General features: G+C 39.6%; 1 long non-coding RNA gene across 1 annotated transcript; it reads right to left on the bottom strand.

Moving 5' to 3' along the window:
* Positions 1-5082: 5082 nt before the first annotated feature.
* Positions 5083-5853, bottom strand: LOC133816374 (uncharacterized). The gene is made up of 3 exons (XR_009885195.1): positions 5718-5853; positions 5457-5625; positions 5083-5364 (listed from the first exon to the last, which is right to left on the bottom strand). It is a non-coding gene; the product is annotated as an uncharacterized LOC133816374 (long non-coding RNA).
* Positions 5854-8078: the final 2225 nt, after the last annotated feature.

Below are 8078 nucleotides of genomic sequence, written 5' to 3'. Positions count from 1 at the left end.
GGGGAAAGCCAATGTAGTGGCGGATCCGTTGAGCCGGAGGGGCCCGAGTCAGTTGTATAGTTTCACCCAGATTTCGAGAGAGTTAGCTAATGAGATGGCAAGAGCAGGGATAGAATTGGTGGTGGGCCGGTTGGCAAACATTACTCTGCAGTCGACCCTGCTAGAGCGGATTAAGGAAGGTCAGTTGGTAGACGCTCAATTAAAGGAGGTTGGAGAGAATGTCTTAGCGGGAGTACCTAAGGACTATTCTATTTCTGAGGTTGGTTTGTTAGGGTATTAGTAGCAGATTTGTGTCCCAGCTGATGTGGGGATCAGATGAGAGATATTGGATGAGTCGCATACAACGTCGTACTCACTTCATCCGGGTACCACGAAGATGTATCACAATCTACGGACGTTATATTGGTGGCCCGGGATGAAGAAGGATGTGGTGGAGTACGTGGCCAGATGTTTAACCTGTCAGCAGGTGAAAGCTGAGCATCAGCAACCAATATGGGTGATAGATAGTGGACAGATACACCAAGTCAGCTCATTTTCTGCCAGTGAAGTCGACTTACACAGTGGATCAGTATGCAGAGTTTTATGTGAGGCATATCGTACGTCTCCACGGGGTTCCTAAGTCTATAGTGTCAGATCAGGATCTTATCTTTACCTCCAGGTTTTGGGGTAGTTTGCAGAAGGCTATGTAGACTCAGTTGAAGTTCAGCACGGCCTTTCATCCTCAGACTGATGGACAGTCTGAGAGGACGATCCAGGTGTTGGAGAATATGCTTAGGGGATGCATGATCGATTTCGAGGGATCGTGGAGTAAGTATCTCCCGTTGATTGAGTTTTCATACAACAATAGTTACCAATCAACGATTGGGGTGGCTCCCTATGAGATGTTATATGGGAGGAGATGTAGATCACCCATTCATTGGGATGAGATGGGTGAAAGGAGGTATTTGGGGCCGGACATGGTTCAAAAGACAAATGAAGCTATTGAGAAGATCCGAGCTAGGATGCTCACCTCACAGAGCAAACAGAAAATCTACGTTGATCCCAAGCATAGGGACGTGGAGTTCCAGATTGGGGACCACGTGTTTCTTTGAGTTTCACCACTGCAAGGGGTGAGGAGATTTAGAAGAAGGGCAAGCTGAGCCCCAGATTCATTGGACCTTTTGAGATCCTAGAGAGGATCGGACAGGTGGCTTACAGGTTAGCTTTGCCACTGTCGCTGTGGGGAGTTCATGACGTATTCCATGTTTCTATGCTCTGGAAGTATGTCTTAGATACGACACATGTGCTAAAGTATGAGGACTTGGAATTGCAGACAGATTTGTCTTATGAGGAATGACCGGTTTAGATTCTAGATCAAAAGGATAAAGTCCTACGGAATAAGACGATTCCTCTGGTTAAAGTGTTATGGAGGAATAGTAGGGTCGAGGAGGCGACCTGGGAGCTTGAGTCAGCCATGCGGGATCGGTATCCCGAGTTATTCAGGTAAATTTCGAGGACGAAATTCTCATTAGGAATGGACATGTAACAACCCAAAAATCACTATTAAGGCTTAAGGGCCTTGATTAGTGGCAGATGCATTGAGCTAGAGGGACTCAGGGCAGTTATTTAGTTCATTTCAGATTTCCAGAGAATTGGGTGATGAGATGACCAGGGCAAGGATAGAACTGGTAGTGGGCCAATTGGCCAATGTTACTTTTTAGTTGACCTTACTAGAGCGGATCAAGGAGGGTCAATTGGTGGATGCGCAATTACAAGAAGTTAGAGAGAATGTCTTAGCGGGGGTAGCTAAGGACTACTCTATTTATGAGGTTCGTATACTACGGTATCAGGGGTGGATTTGTGTTCCTGCTAATGTAGGTATCAGACGAGAAATACTAGATGAGTTCCATACTATGTTGTACTTGCTTCATCCGGGTACCACGAAGATGTATCAGGATTTACGGACATTGTATTGGTGGCCTGGGATGAAGAAGGACGTAGTGGAGTACGTGGCCAGGTGTTTAACTTGTCAGCATCAGTGACCAGCAGGGTTGCTTCAGCCTTTGGGTATTCCTAAGTGAAAATGGGAGGATGTTACAATGGACTTCGTGGGAGGTTTATCCAGGACAGTGGGACTTTATGACACGGTGTGGATGATAGTGGACAGATACACCAAGTCAGCTCATTTTTTGCTAGTGAAGTCGACTTACACAGTGGAACAGTATGCAGAGTTGTATGTGAGGGAGATCGTTCGTCTCCATGGGGTTCCTAATTCTATTGTGTCTGATCGGGACCCTATCTTTACCTCCAAGTTCTGGGGTGCTCTGCAGAAAGCCATGGGAGCTCAGTTAAAGTTTAGCATAACCTTTCATCCTCAAACTGATGGACAGTCTGAGAGGACAATTCAGGTGTTGGAAGATATGCTTAGGACGTGTGTGATTGACTTCGAGGGATCTTGGAGTAAGTATCTCTCGTTGATTGAGTTTTCATATAACAATAATTATCAGTCCACGATTGGAAGTGGCTCCATATGAGATGTTATATGGAAGGAAGTGTAGGCCGCCCATTCATTGGGATGAGATGGGTGAGAGGAAGTACTTCGGACCGAACATGGTTCAGAAGACTAAGAAGCTATTGAGAAGATCTGAGCTAGGATGCTCGCCTCACAGAGCAGACAGAAAAGCTACGCTGGTCCCAAGCATAGAGACGTGGAGTTCGAGGTTGGGGACCACGTGTTTCTGTGAGTTTCACCACTGCGTGGGGTAAGGAGATTTGGGGTAAAGGACAAGCTGAGCCCTCGATTCGTTGGACCTTTCGAGATTCTAGAAAGGATTGGATAGGTGGCTTGCAGGTTGACCTTGCCACCGTCGTTGTCGGGAGTTCATGATGTATTCCATGTTTCTATGCTGCGGAAGTATCCCGAGCTATTCAGGTAAATTTCGAGGACGAAATTCTCAGTAGGAGGGGATAGTTGTAACGACCCAAAAATCACTATTAAGGCTTATGATTCCATGATAAGCATGCTTATATGATTATATGGATATATGAAATGCATGTCTAAGATGCATGTAGGCCTTGTTCAGCTTAAAGGGGTATATTTGCAATTTTAGCCCGTTGAGGGCATAAATGTGATTATATGTTATAATTGTGACGACCACATTATTATGGGGATATATCTGCAGCATGCGACTTGGGGCGATCCTAGGGAGCCAGTTAGCAGGAAAGTCACAACGAGACCCAATACTTGACTCGGGGCGAGTTAAGGGGTATTTTGGGTATTAGATGGTTATTTGGGTTATTGGGTTATGGAAATAAATAATTGGAGATATATTTGAGGTTAGAAAGCTTAGGAGGAAATACTGGGGAAGTTTACCATTTTGCCCTCGGGGACGTTTTTGGTATCCCGAGCTTTGGGATTAACTTAATTAACTAGGGGTGGATAAGACAAAATTAAGAAAAACAATAGAACATGGCCAAACCGACCTTTTCTTTTTTCCTCTCAGCTCAGTCTTATCATCTCAAACACTCACTCAAGGAAGCTAGTGAAACCAAAGGAAAACTTGGCTGGAAACCCAGAAGTTTGAGTTGAAACTTGGAAGATTAACTCAATATTAGCTAAGGAATTCAATCACGAGTTGAGGTAAGTCTTGAATCACATTCTTGGTCATTTAATTATGTAGCTTTGGGCTGGGTTCTAAGAGTTTTTGGGTTTTAAAATTGAAGACTGAATTGAGGCTAAGGACTTGGGAGTTTGCTCAGCAATTTCTTGGTGGATTGGTTGTTCAGTGAAGGTGTAAGCTAGGGCTCGGGAAACGGATCGTGCTCAAGGGTCATCTCTCGTAATCAGAACACTTGGAATTAAAGGTAAGAAAACTGCACCCGGTTGTGAGTTTATGACGGGACTAAGGGTTCCCTATTCTTGTATGCATTATGTAAGGTGGTATTATGCCATGTGAATATTAAACAAACGACCTAAGAGTGTCGGAGTTTACATTGGCGCACATGGCGCAGCTTAGCGACTGGTAGTTGAGGACAGCTTAATATTCACTGAGCTCGGTTTAGGCAGACCGAAGTCAGTGGGTTCAACAGAGCGTGCGACTTAAGGGCTTCGACCCTGATTGTTATGTGATTTAGTTATTATTGTTAACAGATGAGTATGTCATGCTGAATATGTGAGTATTAGTTTGTGGATATCCTGGTTATGTATATTGATTATGTAATTAATATGGACTGTTAAGTATATATGAACATGCTTAAAGAGTTATTTGGTTATTATTATTGTTTGTGCTATGATGTTATGTTTTCTTGTTGGGCCTTGGCTCACGGGTGCTACGTGGTGCAAGTAAAGGCAAGGGTAAGCTTGATCATCCCTGACTTGGAGAGCTCTAGAGGCGGAATGTACATAGTCAGCTGCCCGGCCGCCACGGTCGTGGGATGGACAAGAACGGGAGAACCTTACATGTATGTTTTTCCCTTAGAGTGGCTAGCAGTTGTATATACCTTGGAATTTTGTAAACTGTCCTTTTTAACTCTATTTTCTTTTGGGATCCCATGTTTGAAATGCTTATTTAAACGAATGGTATCTTTTGTGACCAAACCCTTTTAACCCTAGTTCATTATTGGTTTCAGTAACACGTTTTCAACTAAATGAATTGATTAGCAATTCTTGCACCTTTATAAATACACAGTGTAACGGTCTTGGCTGCCCAGGGCGTTACAGGATAGTTGTAATGACCCAAAATTACTAATAGGTCATAAGGGCCACTACTACAAAATTGACATGGGACAATGGTTTTAAATCGTCATATGGACTCTCATACGTCGGTTCTAATACCGTCGTCCCATGCAATGTCATGCCATGTAAATCATGTAACGACGGTTTAAATAAAGGGTCATCTCTTGTCGTACATGAGACGATGATTCCTATACAAATGTTGTCTCTTGTGGTACATGAGACGACAGTTTCTATGCAAGCGTCATCCATTGCAGTAAATGAAACGACAGTTCCTACTTAAGCGTCATCTCCTGCAATACATAAGACGATAGTTTTACTGAGACCGACGTCCCATGTAGAATAAGAGAACTTTTTCATTTCTCTATTTTTAACCATTATATTCATTCATAATTTCCTGTGTAATTACAACATAGATCAGACAGAATCAATAGGCAGACAAAATCAATAGAACTCAGTATGTTCCAAATCTAAAAATTACAAGATCAAAATATACAGTTGGAATAACTATGTAAGTGCTAACTAAAAACTACAATTAGTATATTTTTTAATTCTGATTTCAAAAGTTACTCTAGTTATGACTCATCCGCTCAAGAAGCTTGGTTGCCCATTCATTTCGAGTTTCATTAATTTCGCCAAGTGTAATATGTATTCTTCCCACCACACAACAAAACACAAAATAAAAAAACTAAGTCAGAAGTTAAATTCAATAGAATTGTTGTTCAATAATAATAAATATACTTACATTACTAGTTAGCCATCGCATGGGTGTCTCTTTCAAGCAATAGTCATTCATCATCCTTATGATATAAAAGTCGCACTCTACTGACGATGTTTGACGAGGGCAATTGACTATTTTCCACTTGTAATTTTTTTCATTCCTTCCTGTCTTTCGCTTAATGTGTGAAAATACACTATATATACATCAATATGAAGAGCATATTAATTTTTTATTTCCATATCAAATAACCATATTATATTTTAAAATGAGTTTCAAATGTATTACCTATTCATAAGGTTCTTCAAATCATTTGAAGGAGATTTTCTAAGCGGACCAAGATAGTAACATGCATGGTCATCTGGATCAATGATCACTAACATCCAGTGATGTCTGCATTTAAAAAAAAGTTATTAAAATAAACATCAGAAGGTACAAGTAAAATTAATATTAAATGAAAATTTTACTTACAAGAAATGGTATGGCATTAACAAAGTTTGACCCATATACGCTCTAAGATAATTTCAGCCCAATTATCCAAATTTGTCCCAATTCTCGATGACCACGATGGCTCAATTAAACCAAAAAAGTGTGATATCTCTCTATCGCACAACTCGGAATATATTATACTACATATATGAAAGTTAATGATATTATATTTATACTTAAAAAGAAACTAAAATATATAATGTTTATAGGATTTCATTTGTTCCAATCTCAATTAGTTTTCCCTATTTTCTTTGCTCAAGCATCAATCCCAAAATATAACTTTCAATTGAATAACGAAATCTATAGTATAGTCATTTCATGAACAAGAAAATGAGTAACTTTATTATTTTAGACTTAATGGTCACTTGAGGCTAGCTCAAAGAGGTCTTGGGTGGATGGATGAGTATGTGTTTGTGAACAGTAAGGAGTTCAAGTCTCCATAAATATATATATATATATAAAGAGACATTTATATTTTAGACTAGGTTCGTTGATTCAGTTAGGAGCATTGTGTAGAGTCCAAGAACTTTACTTAGCTAATTGTTTAGTAGTATTATAGTATGTTTAGTGTTATCTTTGTTACTATGGATTTTTGGTTCAGACCGGGAATTATTTGGACACTCATAGTAGTACTTATAGATTTTCTAAGTTTAACCTATAGTTTAAGAATATTAAGTATAACCTAAGGTTTGATTATATGACTGATATTAATGATAGTATTTGTTATATTATAAGGTTTAGATATCAACCAATAGGATTTTAAGCACATGTTATGAATGGTAATTAAGGATTAAGTATTTTTGAGGATTAAATTAAATAAGGGTAAAGTTTGAATGTTATAGGGTCAGTCAGCAGCTTTGAGTACGTTGAGGGCTTAGTCAAGGCTGTTTACTCCATTCAAACTTAGCTAAAAATGTGTAAATTCGTGTTTAAATATTCAGCGTATGCCGATATATCGCAGCTATAGGGGGCGATATATCACAGCACGTAGATACGGAAAACACGAATCGATGCACGGTCGCCTCGGGAACAAAGGTCCAGGCGATATATCGCCTATAGGGGGCGATATATCGCCTCCACCAGCATGTTTTCAAATACATTTGAATTCTTTTCCTTTCAGCCATTCAAACTCCTTCAACAGTCCAGCATCTTCTGAACGAGTCTTCAGCCTCTGCTGAACGATTATTCAAATGATTTTCACCTAAAAAGCCATTATTTTTATTCAAGTAAAATCAAGATATTTTCATTCCCAAACTCTATAAATAGGACCTAGTACCCAGCCATTATTCACCATTTGCTCTAAGTTCAGAAGCTGCTAGTGTTAAGTGAGTGTGAGTGTGTAAACACCTGGTTTGGGGAAAAACTATAAGCTTAAACATCATAAGCTTATCAAACACTTTGGGAAGTGAGTTCTATAGTATTTCGGTGGAGGTTAGATTGATCTTGCAAATCTTTGAGGTAACCAAAACTCTAGTTCCTTTCTGTATTATGTTTCCTTTCTCTTAGTTTTCTACTCAATTTCCTAACCTCATTCTTATTTTGGTTAGGGAATCCAAGTTCTTAAGTACTTAAGTTGTGGTAAGCATATTTTCTTTTAATGGTTTAGTCTTCCTATTCTCTTTGTTTCATCTCCTTTCTTAGACTCACTCTTTCTTATGGTTTTAGGAGTGTTCCAAAAGTCCCAACTCAGTCCATAATCCCGGTAACTTTGGTAAGGAAAATAGGCTAGAATTAATATGTTATGTGCTTATGTTATCTATATGTTTTATGTTATTAATGTGTTATGATATGTATATGTGTATGTTTGTAGGCTTGGGCATATGACCCATATGGCTAACAAGACCCCAAATGGGTTATGGGCATATGACCTACTTAGCTAGTAGGACCCCACTAATCCCATGGGCATATGCTTGTTTAGTCTATGGGACCCCAAGTAATAATGGCCATTATAATAAGTGTATGTTATATGTGTTATGTTAAGTCTTTATGTTTTCTTATGAAATTATGTATATGACTTTGTGTTAGATTTTCCTTGCTGGGCATTAGGCTCATTCCTTTCTGTTTTATGTGCAGGAAAATAAGCTTTAGAGGCGGTAAGATTCGTGACGCTTAGAGGATGTGTATCGATGATGAATGGAGTCAAGGGGCCGAGCGTTAATC

This window comes from Humulus lupulus, chromosome 2 (genome assembly GCF_963169125.1).
Source record: "Humulus lupulus chromosome 2, drHumLupu1.1, whole genome shotgun sequence".
Taxonomy (NCBI): domain Eukaryota; kingdom Viridiplantae; phylum Streptophyta; class Magnoliopsida; order Rosales; family Cannabaceae; genus Humulus; species Humulus lupulus.
The sequence above is the reverse complement of the archived record's forward strand: the minus strand, read 5'-3'. Positions and strand labels throughout refer to the sequence as shown.